This window comes from Rhipicephalus sanguineus, chromosome 11 (genome assembly GCF_013339695.2).
Source record: "Rhipicephalus sanguineus isolate Rsan-2018 chromosome 11, BIME_Rsan_1.4, whole genome shotgun sequence".
Classification (NCBI taxonomy): Eukaryota; Metazoa; Arthropoda; class Arachnida; order Ixodida; family Ixodidae; genus Rhipicephalus; species Rhipicephalus sanguineus.
This window is the reverse complement of record NC_051186.1, coordinates 7,868,365-7,895,381: the sequence shown is the minus strand read 5'-3', so window position 1 is coordinate 7,895,381 and position 27,017 is coordinate 7,868,365. Positions and strand designations below refer to the sequence as shown.

Genomic DNA, 27,017 nt, shown 5'->3' with positions numbered 1-27,017 from the left:
CCTCCTTCGTACACTCTCAGTATAGGCCCATCATATCCAGATTCCTCTTTCACTATTGCCTTGTAATTGTAGGTGTACCTGGACGGGGAAATCAGAATGGAATTACCCGCAAACTTGTAGGACACATGTTTATCAACCTCTATGAGAACAATTATACACTGTACATTATGTATTTTTTCCACACTAAAGCTACAAAGAGGTGATGACGGTTACCTGTTATAAGGGGGGGGGGTGCGAAATTATATCACCTGTCTTATGTGAATTGAAATACGTGGCCGTATGCTTCCGATATAATCATGATACACGCACTCGATTTCTTTTCCTTTTTTTTTACAGCGGCCAAATATAGACATATGATACCCTTATTACACAGACAGCCTAAACCTCGGTTAGTGTAACCGCGGTTGTCTGTTACACGTAGTCTTGCACTGCGAAAGCAGCATCTATATGTTACGGGACATTTTCCGTTCTTTTCTATTAAAATTAGATTGACAGTGTGGTGCGATGTCTGTGTGTAGTGTGAAAGCGCCGCAAGCGTGTTATCTTACGCTGTAATGCTCGTTGCCTCAGCTTGCATAGATTGTGTAATACCCTTGTTACACAGGCAAGTTAACCGCAGTTACGACCAACCACGGTTAACCGCGTTGAACCACGGTTAGCGCCAACCACGGTTCGCCGATGGTACACGGCGCACAAGCGTCCTCGGTTAAAACGGACTTGCTTCGGCGTGAATGGCTCTGCGTCTGGCTGCAGTCAGGCGTTCAACTAGGCTGTTATTGCCGCGTCCACTTTCGCATCCCTTGAGTTGTTCCGCAGATGACGCAAATTGTTTTCCCAAAGCCTAATCAGGCCTTCTGTGGTTCGCGCAGTCCTATTCGTTCTTCACGAATGCTCGCCAGCGTGCACACGTCCTCCATGGAGGCCGCCATTTTCTCGGTTAACTGCCAAACCGAGGTCGCCAAGCTCGGCTTGGCACAACCGCGGTTAGCGGCATAACCGCGGTTTCGCATACCGTGTAACATAAGCGAACCGCGGTAACGCGTAACCGCGGTTACACTAACCGAGGTTTAGGCTACCAAGGTTATAACTTGTGCATCTTAGTAACTTCTTTGGATGAATCAACCGGGAGATCTCATCAAAAGAATATGCGAGCGGCAAATGTGTGCGTTTTGCTTTGGTGTGGTGGGAAGGTTGGGCCCCAGGTCAAAGCGCAAGCAGGAGATGAGTGGAGGGTTGTTGCAGGTGAAAGAACGAAAACGTTTAAAAGGGGATGACTGTCGATATTACATTTCGCAGGCAACATTTTAACTTCTGAGCTGGCGGAGTGAGGTCTGTAAGAAACAGTGAGAGGCGTGGTAAGAAGGGCTTGTGTTGGGCGGCAACGGTTTCGGGGCGGCAAATTGATTCATTTTAAATAATGTATTTACTTATGTGGTCACACTCTCAAAAGTCGGGGGCATTTCGAAGGGGAGTGGTGGCATCGAGAAAAACAATTCATTTTTCCGGTCAAACAATATTAGCTATTCATTCACAAGTGATGAAGCTTTGCGTGAAATTATTGGTTTCACGGGGAAGGCTCTTACAACGCCATTACCCTGAAGCATCTAGTCAAAGACGCTACCATAATTGCCCTACCGAAGCAGAAAATGTGTCTCGAAGAACGGGGCATCCAGTGCTCAAAGAGCGACCCCAGCTGTCGCAATTTTGCCCGTCTGACATCTCCTTCTCCCAGGTCTTCCTTACAGCCAAAGTTGCTATAAGATCACAACAACGGTCACATTTGGCGCCGTAGTTGTCCGCCACCGCTACCGCTCGGTAGCTATCGCGCGAATAAGAAGAAAAAAAGAAATAAGAAAAAATATCCAGGATGGAACGGGGGTTCGAACCTGGGCCCTTGGCGGGGTAGCCCAGTATTCTACCTTAGAGCCATGCCGTTTATTGCCACCTTTGCACACAACTCCCACGCAGAGCCATGCCATTCCCTGAAACTGCTTTTCAAAAAGGCCATATACAGGTTTCATGCCCGGAAGAAATCACATTAACATATGTATTATAGCGTGGTAGAAGACTAAAATAAGAAGCAGGCGTCACACAACGCGAATTTGTAACCAGCCGTCACATAATGCGAATTGCGCGAGGAGTGGGTTGTTGAATGCTTCCAACCCATTACCAAGGGGCCTGCCATAATTCTTCATCGTCATCAGGTACATCACTACGCCGCTGCGGGGGGGGCTAGGGCGAACCCCGGCGTGACGTCATTCAACGCGGCTATCCGTTGCTAGAGGAAGATATTCCGGAATTCTCTAATCGTAATGGAAGTGATTGTGGAAGGGGAGGATTTACCCCCGGAGATATTTTCAGAAGATTTGGGCTGGCAAGCGGCCGTTGCTAGACGCTAGTTCAACAAGGCTACCGTCGCCAGGAGTTTTGAGACGGCGATGGAAGGTTTTGCGCCTAAGGCCGGAGGGTCTGCTGGAGAGCGGCAGAATGGTCACATAGTTAAGACGATAGTGATCGGGTGCCCCCGCTCCCTAAGGAAGATGCGAAGGTCATAATTCATCCCAGGGGTGGGCTCGACGTTTCCGGGCTCGGGGTCACGGCCGTAGGTAGAGCAATCATGAAGGCGTCGGGGGTCGATGAAGCCAAAGCTGACAGCGACGTCACCTGTCCGAACTTGCAACAGAATATTGTGGTGGTTAGCACACAAGACATGTAGCATCGAGGTAAAGCAGGATCAAGACGATTGAGGTGCGAGTGAGATCCATGAAGTCAGCGCCTATGAGGCTGCTCCACATTCTACGTGCAAAGGGGTAATCACAGGCATTACGCTCAGCGACGGCCCGGTGTACTTGGAAAGAAACATCGCAAACGCAAGGAACCCGTTAGCGTTAGGGGGGAAGAGAATGAAGAATACAGGGACGGTCATTGTGCTTTTCGACGGTTTGAAAGTGCCGAACATTGTGCGTTACGGCCCAGTGCTAGTGCGGTGCTTTCTGCATCGCAAGCAGTTGAACAATTGCAATGCGTGTGGCCAGCTTGGTCATCGAGCCGACGTTGGCCCGAGCCCCAACGAAGCGGTGTGCAGGGGTTGTGGATCTTCTGACACGGACGAATTTGTGCGGAGGTCCGCGCATAACGGCAGACAAGATCTGTAGACAACTGTACCAGATTACCTACGTCGTGAGAAAAGAAGATGGGAGAAGGCGGCAGAAGCTTCTGGAAGCAACGACGGTGACGACATGGCCCGGCGCCCACTTACACAAGAATGCAGTGGGTGCTGCCACAGCGGGCGCTCTAAAGGGCGCTCCCGCTCCAACGGGCGCTCCCACTCCAAGGGACGCTACCACTCTAGGGGACGCTCCCGCACCAGAGCCGGATCCAGATCCTGGTCCAGGGGAAGCTCTCGTTCTAGAGGGAGCTGCCGCAACACAGCGGGATTGAGATCCCGGTCTGGGGGGCGCTCCGGAGCCCGACGCCGGGAAGGAGAGGTGCGGTTCCAGACGAGGAGGCTCTGCTCCAGGGATCGGCAACACGGGGGCTAGCCATCATGGGGCGACCGAGTCCTTCAAGATGCAGCGGAAAAGGCAACGCGGAGTTGTCCGCCAGAGTATGTTAGGGGTAATGACGCTAGCGCAACTCGAACGCGAAAATAAGATGAGAGTAACGATAGCTAGACTTATGGCTGAGATATCTGAGATTAGGAGTAGAGGAGGCCAACAGGCGGTTCAGGTCGTCAGGCAATCGACTCAGTCAACGCAGATGCCCATAGTCGAGGAATACGAGAGGCCTGCCAAACAGTGGGCCATAGTTAGCGAGGCGGAGCTAGCTCGGAGATTCGCGAAATGCTGTCTTCGCTCAGCGAGGGCATAAAACAGCTAAGCGAGACGGTCTCGCGCATCCAAGGTATCATGCTAGACACGGAGGAGGTATACATTCAGAGGATTTGCAAGATAGAGTCGTTTTTGGAAAATGTCGGTGCACTCTTCATGGGTGCCAGAGCGCTGCCACTTCCGGTGACGAATAATTCAACGACCCAGTCGCAACTGCAACACGATGTCCGCACAAACTTGTGCGTTCATAATGTGGCAATAGAACTGCAGGGGGTTCCTCCACAAGAGGGTCCCTCTGCAGCAATTTATTCGCTCACATTTGGAGAGACCGCACGTCATAACCTTACAAGTGACACTACGCGATAACGTCATGCTACCCTGTCGTGAAGAACAAAGAAGGAAGAAGTGTTGGCACGCTGGTAAGCAACCAGCTGAACCACGTCGTCCACGACCTTAGGATGCCTTCGAGCAAAATCGAGCATGTCATGATAGAAATCATGCCCGGACCCACAAGAGAGAGGAACATTTTTCTTCTGAACGTATACAATAGTCCAAAAACTTGAGACAGCACTTCAAGGCTCTCCTATCCAAGGGCGTACAGCTCTCCGGAGGATCCCCCCTTATTAGAGCGTTCGACTTTAATGCTCCTCACCACACTTGGGGTTACTCGTACGACACTCGCAAGGGGGAGGACCTCTGGAGGGAAACGATGAACCAAGGCATGATGCTAGTAACGGACCCTGCGTTTCCGACCAGATGTGATAATTCGTCCAGCAGGGACACGACACCAGACCTCACCTTTGTCCGGAACATGGCTGATGTGAAGTGTACTAACCTTAAAGTCGACTTTGGCAGCGACAACCAGCTCTTGGCCATGGTCCTGCGGGTTGGACAGACCGGAAGCACCAGGACAAGAAGGATGGTTGGAGAAAGGGGCGGACAAAGAAAAGAACTAGGCGGTTGATAAGGAGAAGGACGGAGGCCTTGACGGGAGTGTGCAAGTGAAAATAGAACGGGACGAAGGCAACTACGTTAATCACATTTTTTGCCATGGAGCAAAATCAGAACGACAAGTTGCCTATCAACGACGTGGGGGTCAGCAGCGAGCCGAGCGAGAAGGAAATGGAGGAGGTTAAATTGAAAGGGACAGGACTGAAAAATGCATGCATATCCACGAAGTGAATGATGATGAGTGGGCGAAGCTCTGGGGATCGTTCGGTCACCGTGGATCTCCCGTTTGTCGTTTTAACGCGATAGCGTTAGAGAGCTCGTGTCGCAGAAATTCCGGTGTCGGTGTCGGCACCGTTGGTTGTGAGCGAAAAATCGTCCGTGAGCGAAATATCGAGAAAGAAGCAAATAAAATAAAGAATAAGATCTTCGCTCCCATTGAGGATCGGACCCGGGCCGTTCGCGTGGCAAGCAGGTGTCCTACCACAAAGCCACGGTGTTACTTGCAGCTGCTTCAGAAAAAAACATTACATAAATGCCATGTAGTGAAGGAGTCTCTTTAACGCATTTTGTTCGGCAGGTGTCACGACAAAAAAAAAAAAACGCCAGGCCTGCGCTGGAACCGCAGCACAGTCACAGCGAAAGCTGGAAGAGCGGCGCTTCTAGAGCCCGTTGTAAGCACTCTTGGGGCTACTAATACAAGTAAACTAGCAAGGTACCCACTACGCCATAAATCACAATTTTTGTGAAGTTGGGATGCACCTACTAAGCCATTATTCCTCATTCTACGGAGAAACGAGGCACCAGCTACACGTCTGTAAGGCATTATGTGCACTTTGTTGACGTGACGACCGATGACGATGAAGAATTATGGCTCAGCCCTTTGTAATGGGTTGGAATCTTTAAACGGCCCACCAGTTATGTAATTTGCATTGGGTGACGCCCGGTCGCTATTTCCCTCTCCCGTCATGGTGTATACGTTGACGTGGAAGAGAGACGGGGGGGGGGGGGACGAAGGACTTTATTGAGACCCCGAGGTAATGGATCATGCGCTTATGGGCTTCCTTGGCAACCAATACAAGTGCACTTGCGAGGAACCCACTACGCTATAAATCATTGTAATCTTACTGAGACTCCGAGGAAGTGGATCATGCGCTTATGGGCTTCCTTGGCAACCAATACAAGTGCACTTGCGAGGAACCCACTACGCTATAAATAATTTCAATTTTTTAGAAGTAGGGCAGCAGGCACTGTGCCATTTTTCGTCATTCTACAGAGAGCGTTGGTACCTGCTAAACGCATGTAAGGGATTATGCGCACTTTGTTGATTCTGCGCCTGATGACGAAGAAGAATTATGGCAGAGCCCTTTTGTAATGGGTTGGAAGCATTCAACAACCTACTCGTTGCGCAATTCGCAATTGTTTGACGCCTGGTTACAGAATTCGCGTTGTGCGACGCTTGGTGCTTTTTTTGATCTTCTACCACGCCATATTGCATATGCTAATGTGTTTCCTTCCCGACATGAAGCCTGTATAGGACCTTTTTGCAAAGCAGTTTCAAGCACCGGCATGGCTCAGAGGTTGAATACTGGGCTCCCACGCAGAGGGCCCAGGTTCGAACCTCGTTCCATCCTGGAATTTTTTTCTTATTTAGTTTTTTTCTTATTTCGAGCGATACTGGTTACGGACACCGGCGGCGGCGGCAGCGGCGGCGGACAACTACGGCGCCAAAAACGGCCGGAGAAATGATCTCGTAACAGCTTTCGCTGTAAAACGAGCCCACTCGGCGATTGGCGAGACCATCAAACTACGTCAAAAAAGGCCGGGATAGTGCAGTCATCGCCGCTAAAAACACACACGAACTTTCAAACAGCTCTAAAAATGGACAACTATGTCCATCTAGCGGAAAACATATCAAGCGAACGCTGGCTTTCTATAGGAGGCGTTGATCAAGCAAACAGCAAACGCTACATAATGTGCTGCCATCTGTGAGGCATTGTGAGAAATATGTCTCGACTCTTTATGGCCTCCGAGATGGCGAGCGCGCGGCGTACATCTTGGAGGCCATGCGATTCTTGTTTTAGATCGAAAACCTCTACCCGCGCGCACATGTGTATCTGTGTGCGTGTGTGTGTAACAATACAGATTAATAAGTACGCACTTAGTGGTTGAAGTGCGCACTAGGGGCCCGATTTCGCTATCGCGTTCAACTCTTAAAGGCGAAGCTTAAGGGTCCTCCAATTTTTTTGCCATTTTGTCGCCGCTTCCCGCGCCCTCGCCTCCGGAGTAGTTGCTTGTCGTCGGCGTTTCCGTTGACCCGCCGCATGCCGCGCCTTACGGTCGTTGTCATCCATGGCAGAAAGAGAATGTGTGGTCGGGAACGCACTTGCATACGCATTTGCACCGCAGCGTCCTCTCGTGTATTTAAAGTGAAATAAAGAGTCGCTGAGGAAGCTCGATCCTAAGCTCCACAATGTGTACGTTGAAGTCGCTGACTAGTATAAAGGGTTTGTGCTTGTACGGGTTTAATATTGTTTCGTCAAGGTGTGATTGTTGGTCGTCTATTGTAAACCTTTTTTTGGTTCACATACATACATATGTTTCGACTATACCAACGCTTTTCTAACCACCATGGCAGCGGACAGTGAGCGTCGATGATAAAGCTAGGTCCTAAGGTCTATAATTTCTACGTTGAAATCGCCGACTTGTATAAAAGGTTTGTGCTTCTAGGTGTTTTATATTGTTCCGTCACAATTAGGATACGCCCTTGTGCACCGCAGCGCCCTTAGCGGACTCCATGTAAAACTGAGACACGCCGCCGCAGACTCCATCCAAAACAGAGACATCCTAAGGTACTTCGCCCCTAAAACCTGAAGACACTGACGGCCACTGCTTCGGCTGTGTCCTCCGAGCGACCAAGGACTGGTCCAGAGCTCCTGGAGGGTGCTGTACGTAGAGTGGACCTCAGGAAGGGCTACAATGACCACCAAGTGCAACGCCGATGACAACAGTGATCGAGAACAGCGGAAACAGCCAGCGGGGGTGATAGAGGAAGCCAGAGAGAGGCTAAGGTGTCCAGGCTAATTGGCGAAAAGGGGAAAGACGAGTGAAGCCCTAGGAAGTATTCAGGACACGAACGGGGCAAGCCGAAACGCGATCTTGATAAGAAGGACGAAAAGGATGATGCCGAGGCGGAGTCGGTGACGGACAGGACGTGCCGGAGAGGGTTTCGGGCCACGGAAGAGGTTCCGAGAAGGCGCACGTATTCGCGACTGGACAGAGCAGCCGTTGGTGGCTGTGATGAGAACATTGCCTCTGTAAACAAACAAGGTTTGATTATATTGAGGCGAAGTTGTGCATCGCATAATAAACGCAAGAGAAACTAGCCGAACTAGAGCTGTATCTACTACAGGCACGGCTTATGCCGAACAGGAGAGCTAACTACAGCTCATGCGCGGGGAGTACTTAAGCGCTGCGAGGTAACAGAAGACATAAGCGTACGTATCATATGTGTCAGATATTAACGCGGTGTCGTTAAACAGCTGGTGCGCAGAAATCCCGGTGTCGGTAGTGGTGTCGGCGTTGGCGCTGGCGTGACTGGTTGTGAGGGAAAAATTGGCGCGTTCGTGCGCGTGCGAAAATGCGAGATAGATGAATATCAATTGTGATAACGAAAAGCGGCACTGGGGCTCCGGCGCACGATGGGCTAGCGCGAGAGAGAGAGAACGACGAAGCTAGATTATAACAGCGGGCCCGCAGCAAGGGCGCTGTCTCTGTGTCGTCCTTTTACAATGGCGCAGTCTGCCAAAATGCGATCCCTGAGTGCGTGCTCATGGGTCATCGGCTTTGCGGGACTTACATCCAAGGAACACCCGCGATTATGCAGCCTACGTTCCTACTGCCGGAAGTACCTATGCCACCGTTCAAGGACGGCGCACAGGCCTCCTCGGTGGCCCAAGGGCAAGCAAATCCCGACGCCACCAAGACAGTGCGCGGCCTCCTGTTGCCTGGGAACGCCATTCACTCTACCCTTTGCGACATCTCGCTCGGAACTCCATCGGCACCTGCGCCGCTTACGGTTTCTGTCAAAGCGCCCTCGGACAAGCAACCCGCCGCCGTGAGCACAGCGACCACCTCCTACTTGGCGGACGTCGCCACGGGCTTGGCGAGCGGATCAGGCCGGAGCTCCACGGAGCTGGCGCATATCATCATGCAACTCCGCGTCACGACTAGCGCCTTAACGCCGTTTAGCTTCGAGCTGTCTCCTGCCGCCTTGCCAGCATTGTGCGCAATAAGTGCCGTGCTGTCTGATGCCAGCTTCTCCGTGGCCAGCTCCCCCGAGGACCGCCGAGAGCTCCGGTGGGCCCTCATGCAGCTCTCAGAGCAACTCCGCTGCTTGGCGCGGGCGTAGTACGCATTTTATCCTGCCGTTCTTACATCGCCGGCTGCTTGCGAACTACTGCTTGCGCCGCGACTTTCAAGACGACGCCGAAAATTGGGTCGCGACTATCAATGCTCTCGGAACTCGCGAGGCCTGGACGTAACCGCAGAAATGGTGGGTGACCATTACCGCCTTCGCGATGCCGCCAAGGCAAGGCACGCCTACGAAGGCATTCGGCTACGATCCTGGCCTGAATTGTGTACAAAGTTGACAGGCCTTTTTCGGCCGCTTTGTTATGCCTGCGGCCTCTTCACTGCCGACCCATTCTCTATGGCGGATGAGAAATGTGAGGTACACCACCTTGATGGTGCAGTTTAGGCGTCCACCAGCCTACCTTCTTCCGGTGATCAAGCTTACCACAACAATAGAACGACCGGCGTAGGCAGTCCTCATCCGACCCAGTTAGAGGTGCCAGATCCTGCCGTGCCTGACACGCAACCAGCATTGAAAAAGCTCATGGCAACCACAAACTACTGGCAGACCCACCGGAGCTGCTTCCACAGATTCCACAGCAGTCTTCGGCATACGATCACCTTCCACAGTGCGAGAATGTGCTCCCGGACAAGCGCAATAATGTTGTGGTGTTGCTACTCCATCAGCCTGTTGACGTGCCATCTATCCATAAGGCGCCTAAGCTCGATCCCCCACTGAACGCACCCGGTGTTCCAGAAGGAGCACCTCCGGTGCTGTTGGACGACACCGAAAGTGAGGAGGATGGGATCCCGATGATTAACATAGAGAATGTGGCTCAAGAAAAGGATTTCTCAGTTTCCCTACAGCCACGAAACATTTTTCCTGATGAAGGTCCTAACTGTCCTCCCGGTGATGACCACGACTCGCAAGCAACTGGATTCCAGAAAGACGTGGAAAAGACATACCGAGAAGCCGGGACAACCCCGATGGTTCTTTGGATGCTGTTTCAGCAGCCATTCTCGGGCAAACCGCCTATACCATGACCTCCGCGACACAGCCAATGCCGGCCGCCAGAGGCATGTTTGGCACATCGTCCAACCAAGTCGCTGCGGGACCGAGATCGGCCGACAAGCTAAAGTCAATGCCGCCCTCCAGAGGCATCATCGGCAAAGGATCAAGCCAAGCCCCAGCGTGGTAGCAACCGACCACACCGACACAGCCCGCACCGGCCATCAGAAACATTGTTGGCGGCTCCGCTGGCTCGCAGTCATGGCCGAGTGTAATGGCGAAAAGCGGCACCGGGGCTCGGGAGCACGATGGGCTAGGGCGAGAGAGAGAACGACGAAGCTAGAACGGAACGTCCGGCCGGCAGCAACGGTGCTGTCTCTGTGTCATTCTTTTACAAAATAAGTAAGAAAGGCTCTTTGGCCCGAGTTAGAATCGAACCTTCTGCGTGGCAAGCTAGTATTTTGCCTCGGGGTCATGCCAGTTTTTTTCCTGCGGTGCGTGGGAATAATGCCATCTTGTCTTGCACGCACAAAACACACATAATCTCGCACAGTCCGCGGAATCTTTAAAAGGCCGGTAAACAAACACATGCGTCCCGGGAGTCCAAGCCTCTCCGGAACAGGGTCAAATGTTTCAGCGACACTACGAGGATGAGCTGCTGCTTCTCGAAAGACAGGCCTTGTCGAGCAAGGTGGCTCAGTATGCTCGTCAGTTATGCGGCTCCGCCATAACATATAAAGTCCTAACAACACGTCGTATAATGCGTTACGGATGGTGTTATTTGCCAGTGCTTTAAACTAATTCTAAAAAAACCCTATCGGAATTTCATGCAGTGGAAGGACTCTTATTAACGCATGCACTATTACTTTTCAAAATTGTAGAATTGAACCAAGCGTCGAAACATATTAGTGCAACAGTAGGGTGCTGTAAAGCTGCCTACCCATTACAATGTGTTCAGCTGCGCCGCTGCGCGTGAAACCTTAGGGACGCGTAGTGGGTACTTCTACAATTTGAAAATGAAAGAATTATAGTTTAGTGGGCACTTCGCAACGGTACTTGCAGTAGGCATTCTAGAATGGTTTGAAACGGTCAACGTTGCGCGCAGAAATGTTGCTTTCCTTGCGGCTCTGTTGAAGGCAATGTGCACAAGCCCTGATTACGCTATCGCGTTAAAAGCGAAGCTCAAGCGTTCTCCTAGTTGCTTTGCCAAGTTTACATCTTTGAACGACAAAGAGCCCACTTAGTCGAATGCACGTGAGCTTAATGGAACTACTTTTTATATACGTGGATATTTCTCTACGATGACGTGACACGCTCGCTAAAACCTTCCGGAATACTTAAATGCGCAAATCAAACCCTTTAAGCTATACATTCATTAGATTCGCATTGACACTAATACCCATGTTTTTGGTGATTCTGGCTACAGAGTTGTGCTGTATAGGAGATCTGTTCAGGCTAACACGCGCACACGTAGGTGGAGTCAGTTACAATCGCCATCTCTTGCCCTGTCTGATACGGATGGCCCGTCGTTGCTTGACGGTTCCAGCTGTGGAGCCCGAAACGGCACGTGGCATTGCTCCTCCCTTCAAGGACACATCGCCCCGATCCTGAAAGTAAGCGTTCAAGTCTCAAAGCAGTCGAATTTCCATAAGAACGAAAACAGAAGAATAAGGGCAAAAAAAGTCTGCAAAGGCGTAATAAGGCTTCAAACGCACGACTTGGACAATTTTCTACTGAAGACGTCGACGCTGAGAGTCTGCCACACCATCAGGAATGATTTCATAGTTGTGCGGTTTTGCGTGACACACAAATTTGTAGTGGCTTAAATAACACCGTAGAACAGTGGTCTCAAACACGCGGGTTGCCACGGCTCAGCGCCACAACGATAGGCTGCTAAGGCCCTCGCTATGTTCGGAAGTATATACATGTGCGAACAACTGCTCTCCTTGCTGAAGGTGAAGAAGTCCGGACGAAGATCAACAGCTGCGATCGTTCATCAGGATCGCCTCAGCACAAGAAGTTAATATGAGTCCTTCTTACCTTTGCGGTGCTAAGCGTCGACAGGCATCAGGTCAGGGTGTTTAGAACTATAGCCGTTATTTTGTGCTTCGCAATATAAAGTTTATATTATAAAGTAATATTATTTTCTCGCCTATTGAGATTCATGGCACATTATTCGGGTGGGACATACTTTGTATGAACGGTCTCAAGCATTTTTTTCTGCGAGGCACCCCATGCACTCACCATGCGATGAAACATAGTCTTCTAAGAAAAAAACATTATTTCATAATCGGCGTCTCGAGATTTTAGTGGATCTGTAGATTGGTATCGATATGTCCTTTGAATGCTGACGACAAATTCCATACAGAAATGCCATTTTTATGAGATATTGGAAAGGCCTTCGTTCCAATGGCAGCGCTAGCTAACATCTTGCTAGTAAATGATTCTGCGATCCAGTTGGAGGTAAGTAGTGATAGTTCGAAGATGACGCTATTTTATGGAAACTGCGCACATCCACATATTTCTTTTGTGAGTACCTCTACATATTTCGTTTCCACATGAAAGTAAGGGCCACTGTACATGAAGACATCATAAGACGTAGCATACCACAAAAGATCTTGACGTCTAACGAAGTGCCGAGGCGCAGCAGGCCAAGGTGTTTCGACACGGGCTCCAAAAGGGACGAATATGGGCAGCCGGGCCGTCACGTGCTTGCCAGCGTCGGACACGAAAAATTCAGTCGTGCCACAACAACAACGATGTTCAGCTGTTTTTGTCGATGCAACTAGTCATGGATCGGGCAACCGCTATGCAGTTGGCGTGGTCGACGAGAAGGGCAAATTAATAAGTGCCGCATCACTAACAACGATTCTAATTCATGCCGCCGAAGAAGCAAGCACGGCACAGGCAATTACAATGATGAGAAACTCCACGATTTTCTCCGATTCCCGTAGAGTTATAAGGAACTACTCAAGCCGGTTTCGTCGCAATGGAACAACACAACTTCATTCGAAACACTCTCAGTATACTCATGGTTTCGAGAAACTGGACAGCACGCACCTAGTCTGGTTTCCGGTTGATTTGAACCACTCGGTCAGCCCCAATCATTGCAATCCTAATCAGCAAGCTCACTATGCTGTGCGAAATCTCACATGCCGCGCACCAGATCAGGAATTGCGCCAAGATTACTGCGGCTCCAACTTTTCATGAGATCACCGCACACTATAGCGACGGCTGGAGATTCTTTTTTCCTCCCAACTATCAAAATGTCACCCTAGCTCAGGCAGTCACATTAAGATTGACTGAAACCAAATCCTATCCCACATCTTTTGTGCTTAACAAAATTGACGAAGATTTTCCCGCGGATTGTAAACGTTGTGGACACACTCCGTGTCTATTTGATCATATGTTCTGGCAGTGCCCTAACCAAAGGGCTTCGGACCTCAACAGTGAGGACTGGAGTCGGTGCATATTCAGCGAAGTCCTCCAAAATCAACTCCTGGCCGTCCTGAGAGCTCAAGGCATCGGGAAAGCCTTTCGCCTACCAGTGCCTAAGTGGGCGGACCACCGACTAAGCATGGGGGCTTTGCCTCGGGCACTAGTTTTTCTGGAGCATAATATAGTTATTGCCATGTCATGCCGTGCTAAGAATGAGCCCCCCTCGCCCACCGTATCGCAGCATAAACAGGCTGGAGCCAGCTTTACAATACGGCTAGTCCCCGCCTCCCGTCCGTCGCAGGACTCTTCAGAGACGATCATCTTCTGGCTATGTCTTCTGTCATATTACACACTTGCACGTAGGTGGAGAAGTTCTGTAAAGTTCGCGTACGACAGTGCCCGTGTGACACCACAGTGTGACACCGCAGACACCACACTACGTGCATGTACGTAGTGTGTTGTCTGCGACAGTGCAAGTGTGTGAATGTTGGGACCGTTCATCTTCATCGCAATTACTGCCGATTTAAAGGAGAGTACCTTATAGCGTTGAATACTCTTTTTCTTTTGCCGGTCTTTCTTTCAAGACATCCTTGTTCACGCGTAACTGTAAGTGTGCATTGCAGTTCGGTGAGGGCACATCTCCCAAACATATCCTTTGGCGAGGGTACCGTCTACCACTAAAGCACTTACCAGCGCCCGTACATTCTGTACGTCTCGTTTAGATTATACTTGTCTTTGGATGTCAATGTTGGTTGGTAACTTTCGCACAAGTAAGCATTGCCGCTCCAGGTTCTTGAATAATCTCGGCATTTAACCCATATTAGCGTCGTGTTAAGAAACTGAAATAAAAAATAACAACATGTTGTTAGAGCGTCTCAGTCTACTACAGTTAAAGGACAGATGCTTTGAGTCTTTATTAAGAATGCTATGTCCTGCGCATTAAAATTTAAACTTTATATGTTAATGCATCGCGGATAATAAGTATTTCCCTAATGTATAAGCTTAGCTGTTCGACGAACGTAATGTCCTGCTGCGTTGCTACGCTAGGTTGAGAATGTATAAGGGCGTTATCAAGTCTTGTATATCAATACAATATGCCAAGTCTATGCCTTGATATTCATCAAGGTATAGACTCGGAAATGGCCTTAATATGCCGACGACTGCGTTTCGCACCACCCGCTAAGATGTAAGGATGGCTGTGCGAAGCTACAAGACTTGCATACTATTGAAAAATGGCGTTTAGAGTGGCAAATGAGCCTTAATATTTCAAAAACTAAGGTTATGAGATTTGCCACCTTTAATGAAACTCCGAAGCAAACTTACATTAATAGGGTGATTCCACGAGGGATCGAACATGCCTGTCCGGTCGATATCTTTGTTTTACCTTGATTTTTTATATGTTATGTGAGCACATTCAAAGTACACGGAACGGCAAATTTTATTTCCAAAAAAACGCTCCTAGCGCGCCAAAAGATAATTGAAGGTGGCAGTGCGGGCCTCCTGTTTTTGCTCACTGTAATGTTTTCATATTCCACGGCCGAATTTAACGCGAACTATAAATGATGTGTTAAAAATTACGTTGCTGGTTTTGATACGCGTTGCTGTGCATTACACCCATGCTTCTTTATGCCGTCCTCAAAAGGAAAAAAGCATATGAAAAAGTGGCAAACACGGCCAAAATAAAAAAAGTGTGCTAAGTTTGAGGCGCCTTGGTGCCTTTCTTATTTCAAACAGAAACTTCAAAACATTGTCAAATATGGAAAAGAGCCTTTGCAACATTTATAAGGAAGACCATTTTTCTACGAGCAGCGCAAAACAAGAAAAAAGTTACAGAAGCGAGTTTTTTTCAAAAAAGTTCATTGTCAAAAAATAAAATTAAAAAAACTGCTGTCTCCATTTTGACGATAATTTTTTATCGAAGAGCGCTTACGTTACTTAACACACGTCTCATCATATGTCCTCATTTGCTTTGTTCACGAGATTTAAAGGGACACTAAAGAGAAACAATTAAATGGTTTAGATTGATAAAGTGTGCTCGGAGAACTCTTGTGCAGTTTATTTCACAACCGTAGGTTTATTATTAGAGGAGAAAACCAAGTTCAATGTTTCATTTTTAAATTTCGCGCCGAACTTTGTAATTCGTGACGTAAAACATTTCAAAGAGCATTTAACGTATTTTGGCGCCACTGGCTCTACGAAATTTCCACAAACTCGTTATGTCAAGTCTCTGGCCCCCTCAGAGGACAATTTACTTCGATTTAACCGAATAGGAACTACGTAGGCTCAAGCAGGAGCCGTGAAAAATATGTGACGTCACTGCAAATGGTGCGGGAATTCCAAGGTGGCGTAGCCACCTGTATTTTCTTTTTGCGCGTTTTCTCGCTTATTAGGCGTCTTCTCGCAGCAAGCGTGGTGCTTTTGGTATCGTGGAAGGCTACTTTACTAATGCTAGAAAAATTGTTTTGCTCTTTGTGTCCCTTTAACGGGCAAAAATGACCCTTTCTCTGTGTGCTCACTTCAGTGGCACTGAAGTGAGCACACAGAGAATTTTTATCAGCTTGCATGTGCGTATATATCAGTTTTAATTATTCTGCTGCAGCATAACCTTACTCTGGTGGCTTTTTGTCAAGAAAAATGTGTTCTCAGATTTCATTTGTGTCTAGCGTGTGCGAAAGTGGGCTGCTGCCGCCCTCTAAAGGGCTAACGTGAACACAGTTTGCAGCCTACAACCTCGCCTACAAGGATCAGATGAAAGATGGGCGCGCCTGTTCAAGATATCAATCGCTTACCCTTCCTGAAGAAATGCATGGTTTACCTCATCGCGGTTAGATCTACACAGGTTTTTCTTGAGGCGCGTAAAGCAATGCTAGCAGACCTCACATGTGTCGCGAAGATACTGGGCCTATGACAGTAGCTTCTGGAGCTAGGCAACAACAAAAAGAGCAAGGAAAAAAATTTCCCCAACGGAAACCTTTTTCTCGGCAATCTTCTTTTGGTGAACGCGTAAATAATTGGCACAGAACACTCCGACGTAGCCATGGGCCGCGCGCATCGCGTGTAGTGAACAGCTAGACCAGGTCGAAACGTTTATACTGAACAGCGCCGCACACATTACAAGGTCTATCCAAATAGGTCGCGAAGCTTCGGGCGAAAAGCGGTTCAGATCCTATTGTCAGCGACATCAGCATGGGGAGTTATGGGAGTAGCGATTGAAGCGCGACTAGGTGTGGTGGGAACAAACACTAATAACAAAAAACCTAATTTCATTCAACAACAAAATAATATTTATATTTTATGACCGAGATTTATTTCAGAATAACATTTATTTAGATCCAGTGTACAAAGAATTCATGAAAATGTATATGCATTATCAAAAATCTTCTTATTAGCGCCCTCTAAAGAATGACACATGCCAGTGCTCTGCGACGCAGTCCTTGTAGTGTTCGGAAAGGCGCGCGTAAAGTTCGTCCTGCGGCGACACACCCCCTCAGGTGTGCTGGTGTTTCGCACTTGCATGCGTGCTGTGAATTATTGTGGTGAGAATTTGATTTTTGTGTGCGCGAAGTTGCGATGTGCGTTTCATCAGTGGTGAACGTGTTGGCTACGGTGTTCAACGGACAACGGCACGAGGCGGCTAACATTTCACGCCGAACGCTTTCCTCGGTACTAGCGGAAACGATGTGGTGTTCCAAGGATGCAATAGCAACACGCGTACGCCTGGCGAGCCCTCTCTTCTAGATAAGACACCGGGGCAACGGTTCGGAGTAGTGTGCTTGCTGGATTTTCATGGATCAGTATTCCTGCTGCCCGGTTTCCTTCGTGAACATGCGGTGCCTACTATATTTCCGGTTATCGGTGAGCAGATCGCTAAGTTATCTGTCGCGCTACGATCGCTACAATTCGCATGTCTTGATACGTTACACGTGAGGTTAATTTATCGGAACAAAAGGCAAAACATAGTGCACGTAGTGTACGCACCTTTTGTACTTATGACATTTGTTGCTCATTGTGTAGGGTGTGTTAAATTGCTTTATTGTGACCATTGAATAAAACTGAAATATCATTATTTTGGCGTGACCAGGCGTCATTTCTTCTCGTTAGAACTGAAGCACGCATGCAATGCGCTCTTTAAGTCCCCTGCGCATGTGCGAAGCAAATAAGCAACGCTGCAAATATGAGATGTACGCTGCTGCCTACGTTATTCACGCTGTGGAAGATCACACGAACGCAGAATAAAAGCTCAGAGAATAAGTTTCCTGGTAAAACCAAGGCGAATTCCACGACGGTACACTTAAACACGGCTGTTTATTCACGGGTCGATACTAGTTTAGCTAGCGTTGGCTTCAAGCGCATTCGCCAAGGGCTTGCCGGCTCGCTGTAGCGCGAGTCCTTAGTGATCAGGGGCCTAGGAAAAATATTTTGAGGTCAAATTTCGCGCTAGTGCCAAGAAAATGACGTCACTTTTTTACCGGATATTGCGTCACATCCGCTTTATTTTTTGTTCCGCCGGAAGTGTTCCCTCCTCACACAGATGGCGCCAAGCCCCATGAGCAGCTGATGAGCAGCCATTTTCTGAACGTATGGGCTTCTATGGAAGCTTCGCTACCATTTACATTTACCTTGCACATTATCTCACTTCTGCACAGCTGTCATGAATGAGTTTCCAGAACTGCTGACAGTTTCACATTTTATGACCAAGGGTGCCTAAGCGCTTTGAGCTGTGATAATTAATTTGTAGGCCACAGTCGTTGTGAAAACTAAGGATAATGTCCGTCTGGCGCCGCCAGTGACCTCTGCTGTTCTCGACGTGGGGAAAGTGGGGAAAGCACTTCAGTAAAGTGCAGACAAAACAAGGCTAGAGCGCACTAGCTCAGGCCGACCTCTCTGCCCTTCAAATAAATTCTCTCTCTCTCTCTCTTATCGGTTGGGCAGCTTCGGCCACTTATGGCTTAATCATGCCGCACCGCACGTTCTCTGGCTGCTGAAACGCTGATGTAAAGTTCGAGATGATACAGGAAGACGTTATCTGCGACGCCGAAACATGTGATAGCGGAAAGTGAAATAAAAGGCTCGGAAATGATTGAGCTAACTTTTCATAAATGTTGTTTAGGCACAGTGTTCGTCGAATGGGAAAGATAGTTGAGCCTACAGTGCACGTAATGGAAGGCAAGCAAGCAAGCAGTGGGAAAGCAACAGCATAAGCGCGCGCCTGCTGAATGTGGCATTCAGTTACCGGTTAAGCTGGCTTTCGCTGCATACAGACGGTTTGTTTGGTGTGCAAGGAGAGTTTTGACAAAGTCATCAAAACGATGTGCTCGCGGTGTCGCACTGATGAGCGAATAATGGCGGGGTAAGTAGAGGTTGTAAGCTGCAAACTGCGTTAGCCCTTTAAAAAGCGGCAGCAGCCCACCCCCGCACATGCTAGACACAAATAAAGTTTGAGAATATATTTTTCTTGACGAAAAGCCACCAGAACAAAGTTCTACTGCAGAGAAATAATTAAAACTGTAGATTTAAGTGCAATGCAAGCTGATGACAACCATTAATCTTACTGAAGTGAGCACACGCAGCAACGGTCATTCCGGCCCGTTAAATCTCGTGAACAATGCAAATGAGGACATAAATATCAACACAGTGTTTTCACTGAAATAAGAGCTCTTCGATAAAAAAATATCATCAAAAGTGAGGCCGGAGTTTTTTTTATTTCATTTCTTGAAAGTGAGCTTTTCCTGAAAAACCTCGCTTCTTTACCTATTTTTTTCTTTTTTTGGGCTAACCATAGAAAAATTATCTTCCCTATAAATGTCGCGAAGGATATTTTCTATATTTTGCAATGTTTTGAAGTTTCTGTTTGAAATCGGGAAGGCGCCAAGGAGCCTCAAACTTTTTTGATTTCGGTCGTGTTCGTCATTTTTTCGCACTTTCTTCCTTTTGAGGACAGCATAAAAAAAGCATTGATGTAATTCACAGTGATGCGTATTAAAACGAACAAAAGAATTTTTCGACACATCATTTATAGTTTGCGTTAAATTTGGCTGTGAAATCCGAAAATATTGCACAGAGCAAAGACAGGTGGCGCGCGCCGCCACGTTCAAATATTTTTTTAGTGCGCTGGGAGCGTTTCTTGGCAATAAAATTTTCCGTTCCGTGCACTTTGAATGTGTCCACATAAAGACCCAGAGAAAACAAAGATATCGACCGGACAGGCACGTTCGATCTCTCGTGGAATCACCCATTATTACTAATGATGAAGCATAAGAAAGTACACAATCTTTTAAATATCTAGGCACTCATTTTTTCCCAAATTTGTCCCGACAGAAATATGTGGATTTTTTTTTCTTTCTGCAGCATACAAATACCTTGGCTTCTTTTGTCGTACGTTTGGCCAGGATGACAGTAATACTAAACTTCTTGCACACACTACCATACTTTGCTCTAAACTTGAGCACGCCTAAATTACATGGAACCCGCACCAGACGTATTTTATTATCAATTAGAATTTTCGAAGAACAAAGCTGCGCGTTTTATTACACACAGTATTCACAGTATTCACACAGCAGTATTCACAGTATTACACACAGTATTCACAGCATTACACACAGCATTCACAGTATTCAAGCATCCCGAAAATAAAGCATAAACTAGACCTTATCGTACTGCAAACTAACTGCAAAAAGTGACCATTAGGCTTTTCCATTAGATATATCGCAAACCAAGAACACCCCCTCAAGCACACATCTTACCCGTCAAAAGGATTGTTCCTCGTATGAACCAGCAATTTAACGTTGAACAACCCGTTGCACGTACTAACCAACTACAGTTTTCATGCCTACACTTAGCCATTTCGGAATGTAATCATCTTCCAAGTAATATACATGAAATAACTGATTGTGTTGCATGCAAGCACACCCTTAATGAGGCGTTCTGAAAAGTAGAACCTTGAAGGACCAAAAAAATTATTTTTACACTGTTAACCCCGACGACTCTTTCTAGCCTTGCCATATTATTTACTGAAAATATCGTTACGATGCTTGCAAATGTAGGTCACATGATGTACGTTTCATTTGCATGACGTAGGAAATGTTGCTGTAGAATGATGTAAGTTGAGGATCAGTTCATTTATTTTCCCAACTAGCAAACAATGTATTTCTTTTGCCCATCCAGCATGATTGTAACTGACGTGAGGTAGTACGACATCATGTCAAGTAATGTACTTACATGTTTTTTATTAGACTTTTTTGGAATAACAAAAACAGGGGAATTTTAAGGGTTCGTTTTTTTTTTTGCTAGACACAAGATTAATTAAAACGAATGAGAGTGTCGTTCTGGCAGACTGAATGCTTTCAGGTAGTATGCGAGGGATTATTAATCAGCTGCGCGCTCGTAAAAAATATAACGTGATTCGTGACGCCAGCAGGCAGAAAAAGTGTTCCACGCTCACCATCATGGCTACTAGCGGCGCTGAGTAAGACGTCTTGGGTTAAATGCACATATATACCACGTGACCGCCGCCGTAGCTCAGCGGTAGAGCATCTGGCACGTTATTCGAAGGTCTCAGGTTCGACCCCTGCCGGCGGCAAGTTTCAGCAGTCACGAACTTCTGAGACATGTCGCACATATAATTCGAGATGAAACGCAATACATTTTCTATAGTTCATTTTTTATGGAGTGCATCGCAACGAAAACTAACTTACCTTAAAAATGACAGAATCCTGTTATTGACTACAGTACCGCAAATCAAAAGACAAGTAATGGCACATCCAGCTGCTTATGCCCATCTATCCAGAATAGACGTAAGAAAGTTGCGAGGGCACTGCGGACGCTAGACGAGGCGTGCATTTCTCCGCAGGGAATCTTACAGGACTAGGCCTAAGCGTCATTCAGCCTAACAGACGCTGCACAGAAATACACTTGCATTCGGGCGCGTAAGCTGCACATGCAGCGAAGTACAGCGTCTTCAAAGCTGCATCCATAATCTCTGTGAATGAAGACACAAGCACAAAATAAAGCAAAAGAGGACATAACCCACGCGCGCGAACGCACATGCTAAATTGGCGGGCTTAGCTGACATTGCAGAAGCAGAAGGAGCCGCGCGGATGAATACATGATCAGCACTCGTGAGGAATAGGGTTAGACGGTTATCGCTGCCAGTAAATTACGTAAAGCATGCTGGTTAATGAACTTGGAAGCCTTCATGATTGCTGACGCTATCCTTCTTTATCGCAATGAGAGATGGTATGCGCAGGCTCGAGTTCAATTTTCAATTCGCAGGGTTCATGCATGTCAATGCATGCAGTGACCAAATGACACGTGATCTGCTGCTTGGCGAGAAAACGGGTGTTGAAAAGTCCGCCTGATAGCGTGATAGCGGGATTTGATGTTCTGATTAGATGTTTATTGAAGTTCACTTCTTCAATCTACAATGATGACGCCTAACGAAGTATAGTAAAAAAATATATTCGTAAACAACGCATATTACAAAGAAAGAGGCGCTTGTAACTGTCTTTCAAAGTCCGCCTTACGGCAAGATTTTCTGTCTTGATTAAATTCGTCCTGAAGTTGACTTCTTCAATGTCGCGTCCTGACAATTAAGACGACATATTCCTTAATAACACGAGCTATATCTGTTTTGTGTTAGCTCGGCTGCAGCAGTGTCAATTATGCTGCGTAAAATGAAAGGCAATGCCAGATCATTTACAGGTTATATTTACTCGTAGTTGCGCCAAGCCGGTAAGACCGAGTTAGTCTCACCAGAATTAGTGATGTTCGTTTTTCGCACAAGGCGTTTCTTCTGGTGCAACTTCTTTTTTGCATTACCCTCGTGACAGGACCCTCCCCGTGGTACTAAAGGTCAGCGCCGAGCGAATGGTAAATTTTACTGCGACAAAAGCCAACGCAATCACCGGAAGGCGATGGACTTAGCAGCGCTGCAAAGCTCTTTTGTGGCCTCCGCTTAAATCAGGTTCAACTTAGATTTCACAAGGGGGCGATGCAAACATTTTCCGCCTAGAGTCACTGGAAAATTTCAGAGTACCGCAAAGGTAGGCTGCACGCGGGCAACATTGAGCGGCGGCGGCCATTTCCCTTCCGGACCGTCCGGCGCGTTGGTAGCGTGTGTTGAGAAGTGACCGATCTTTTCGCCTCGATGCCATGCTACGCTCGGCGTAACTGCAATATGTGTGTGTCTTCAAAAGGATATCAGAAGTGATTTCGAGTCATCGACTGTCATGAATCGACTGCGCGGTAAGCGGTGTAGCTAATGAAACGTGCGGCGAATGTTGCCGTGTGCTCGCGAACTCTCTTCGTGGCTTCATCGGTCTCTTTTCGTTTCACGGCCGGGTGTGTTCGCAAGGTCTGGAGCTGTAGACATAGTTGCATTAGCGTAATGACCGTGGGCAGGCCCGTAGCCAGGGGGGGGGCGCCGCCCCCCCCCCGAAATTTTGGTGAAGTATGTGTTTTTACCAAAAATAAATAATAAAAGTCGGTGTTTTTCTCAAAAAGTCAAGGTTTTCAGCAAGTGCCCCCCCCCCCCCCCCCCCCGAAAAAAATTCCTGGCTACGGGCCTGACCGTGGGAGATGCCGTTTACTTCGACACTTGGTGAATGTTGACTGTTCGCGCTAGCTTTGTAGTCGGTGTTCAGGTTCACTTCATAGCGCATTCGAGAACATTATTGAACATCGAGAACATTCAGCATTGCGTCCTTCGACTGATCGCTGACGCATACCTTACTTGCGCACCATGCTTGCTGTTCAGCTGGGTGTTATCTGTAATAGAAGTGGTGTGTGTACGGTAAGTGGAAGTTGTGCGTGAAGTATTTGTCTCGGTTCGGAACGCCAGCAGCCGAACGCATGGGTGAATCGGCGTGCGGTAGGTAAGGTGCATCTTATTTTGCGAATACGTTGTCATTTCCTAACAGATACGTAGAAAATAGGCCATCAAAAATGATTGACGTCACTACTCAGTTGTTTCATTTCCTATTTCTTGTCTCCTTAATATTCCCAACGTTGCAGAGCATTTGCGAATATTTTGCTGTGGTCCGACAAAGTTTTTTTTTTTTTTTTTTGGGGGGGGGGGGGGGGGCGTTGCCAGCGCGTAAACGGCTGGGGTTCGGTTTCTGCACTGCTTTTAATTTCAACTTTTGTTTTCGTAATGCACTCTTGTTATGCTGTATGTTATTTTAATCAGAAATAGCACGTCCCGAAAATGTTTAACGCGCATGGTACTGCTACACAGTATGTATACAGATCTAGGGCTCGCATGAAATCGATTCTCTCAATGCGTGAGAGGATAAGCCTCTCTCTTTTTTTTTTTTTTTTGCTGTGACCATTTCTCACCTACTAAGCAGTATTGTAAGAGTACGCTCGGCGCAATGCAGCATTAGCAACATTCTTTTTTGAAAAAAATAAAATACGCTTAATAACGCCTTATACCAAGTTTATCAACAGAGTTCCACGCTTCAGTTTTGCGCAGTGGAAAATGATCATGCGACAATCTTCGATTTCGCTCTCGTGCGTGACACGATTATAACTCGAAATGCATGCACAATCTGTTCAACAGATCGAGATATAAACAGCCGAGCAAATAGAAAGGTATGTAGTATGTAGTTTTCAATATCGCTGAACAGAGAGAACCGAAAAGGTGAAGTATCCTGTTGCATGAAAGCTTTTCCAGCAAAGTCCAAGGTCAATCTAAATAGGTCGCGAAAGTCGGAACGAAAAGTGGTCGGAAACCTATTGCGACAAACATCAACACCCGCGTAACGATTAAAGCGCTACTAGGTGAGGGGGGGACAAATAATGAAAACAAAAAATTAATTAAGTGTTTATTTTCATTAGTTTTAATTTTATTTGTCACAAAGTAAATTAGTAGATTACTTTAATCAAACTTTAGTCTTGGGTATGTGGTTAAGTGGCCAATTTTTTTTCGTTTATTTTCAGAAACAGCGGGCACATGCAGGCAGTCTGGTAACATCGGCCAACGGTTTTGCGCATTTTGAGATGTAAATGGCGTCGCTCGTTTTTGCGCAGTAGGTTTGTGCCTGTCGTCCGTAGATATTTCCTCGCATAAGCGTTGTTTTCTAGTGGTGGTACTTGGCAGAAGGTAATATAGCCCATCGCAGCCATCGGGAACCGTTTCAGTCACTCAGCGCACGGCCGGCGTGCTGTCGCCCTTCGGGACGATGAGTCCGCCACGCTACGCGAAGAAACGCTGCGCTGTCTACGGATGCAAGAGCAACACGTGTGCAAGGTTTGTGTGTGTGATGATGTGGATCGTGTGGCCCGTGACGGGGCGAAGAGGGAACGACAGTTCTGCTCTGCGGTACGCCTTGGAGGGGAAGACGACGAAAAGGAAGCGCGAGCGGGGCGTGCGGCTCGAGGAGTTGGAGCGCGACACGGTTGGAACGGCAGCCGCTGGTCGGCGGTTCGGGTCGCGACATCGCTTAACCAGGCGTCCGGCAGCCATGTGGACCTGGTGAGCCTGATTCCCGCTCTGTGCCCGGTGCTGACACAGAGACCGGCAGCCTAGTCTGTTCCTGGCCTGAGGTCCTGGGGCCCGAGTGGTGTCACGAGGTGGCCGCGGCTCATGTTGGCGACGGGCAGCTAACCTGCGCTGCAGTGACCTGGTGATCTACTGGCCTGCAGTGCCATCATCACCACCACTACCACCTCGCCACGGTCAAGGCAGCGTGACTGTTGACTGCCCAAGGAGTACCGGTGACGACCGACCTCGCCGCAGCTGCAACAGTTCATAACGGCGAGTAGGACAGTTTGTGTGCGAGGCGCGTAGGACGTTTAGGATGTAAATAAGGAATGCTGTAGTGTGTTGTGTGTGAATCGTCAGAGTTATCGATTGTGTTAAAGTCTGTGTTGTGTGTATAGAATCACCTGACTGCCGGTTGAATTATTTCGGATCCTGGGCCCACATTACACCTTCACAGTGTGCACGTTAAATTGTTATGCTACTTCTGATTTCTGTGTTATATATTTTGGGGTAATATCCTGTTCAACTGCAATATTTCGCCAATAAAATACACCTTATTTATCAAATCTGTCTTTTTCGTCTTCCCGTTATCTTGCAGGCTTCCATTATGGAGCCGTCATAGTGATAAGAAAAAGAACATGCAGCTATAAAAAAAAAGTAAGAAGCGGCGCCCTGTCAAGAAATTTCATAATTTCGCGCCCATCGCGTTAAAACGTGACGTCATTTCCGCTTCCGGTTGTGACGTCATCTTTTTCTTTTTTTTAATTGTTTGTCCCCTCCTCACATAGATGGCGACTGTTGCAACAACTAGCCACCGGCTTGACACGTGGGCTTCTACGGAAGTTACGCTACCAGTTTACATTTACCTTGCAAAGTCTGTGTAGTTCACTGCAGAAAGGACTGTTCTTCGAGAAGGGCGAAATCATTCCGCGGCCAACTATGCAGCCACGTACACCGACGCTCTTTGAGATTAATGTTTCCCACACGGCCGGAATGCAAAAATATACGAAATTCCCGGAGTAGCTCACCAGCAACGTTCGGTTACTGGTGAGCTACTCTCTGGCATCTGCATGACGCGTTTAAAAAAGCGACGAAGTACTTCTAGGGACCGTGGTACTGCTAAATATCCGGCCGCGCTCTGCATTCAACGCGCCTGCACCCAAAGCGCTTGGAAGGGATATGGCGGCGAGAGGTCACGTGATGCGAGTAAGCCAATCGCGTCGGCGGCGGCGCGCGGAAAACAGATGCGATACTCTGAAATTTTTCTAGTGACAGTAATGCTTGCAGGGTTTACCTGACGAGACATCCAAGGACTGCTGAACATATGTTTCGCTGCCCGGGATAACAGCCTGATTGTCCTTATGTCCCGCCGCTTTTCTTTCACGGTGTCGGCGAGATGACCTGTAAAACTACTAACCAACAGCGATAACAATTGTAGCGAAGCGCCTGCTCGCTTACCCCTGTCCAGGCAGCCCTTCATGAGTGCTACATTCAACAAAAGTGCTACGCACTAAAAACCATGTATGACAACGCGTTCCCGCTAGGCTGTACAAAGTGTGCTTCTTCGTGCGCGTGGGCGTGGCTAATTCGGGCGTACCGGAAAGCGCGAAATGTACGGGTAATTTTTTTCCACCAACCTGGGTAACATTTAAGGGTGCGCAAATTGAGTGAGGGCGCGAATTGCGTGCTTCAATATTGTATGTGGGTAAATAAAGAATGGATAATCTATATAATTCCCAAAAAGCAAAGTCTTACATCTCTTAGGTCTTGAAGACTGGGCCTGTCATATGGAAGGCGTATAACTTCGGCTTCATTAGCCAAAAGAAGCAGGTTAATCACACACACTATACGCAATGTATGCATGTCTACTTCACTATAGACATCAGGATGGGCATCAAAACCGCCCGCAACTCTCACAATAAGGGTTCATCCACTCTTTATATATAACACAGAATAC

The 27,017-nt window shown here is 47.7% G+C and overlaps 1 long non-coding RNA gene across 1 annotated transcript; it reads right to left on the bottom strand.

Moving 5' to 3' along the window:
• LOC125756278 (uncharacterized) lies at positions 1-27,017 on the bottom strand. Its single transcript, XR_007414321.1, has 3 exons — positions 26,816-27,017; positions 14,269-14,417; positions 1-78 (listed from the first exon to the last, which is right to left on the bottom strand). It is a non-coding gene; the product is annotated as an uncharacterized LOC125756278 (long non-coding RNA).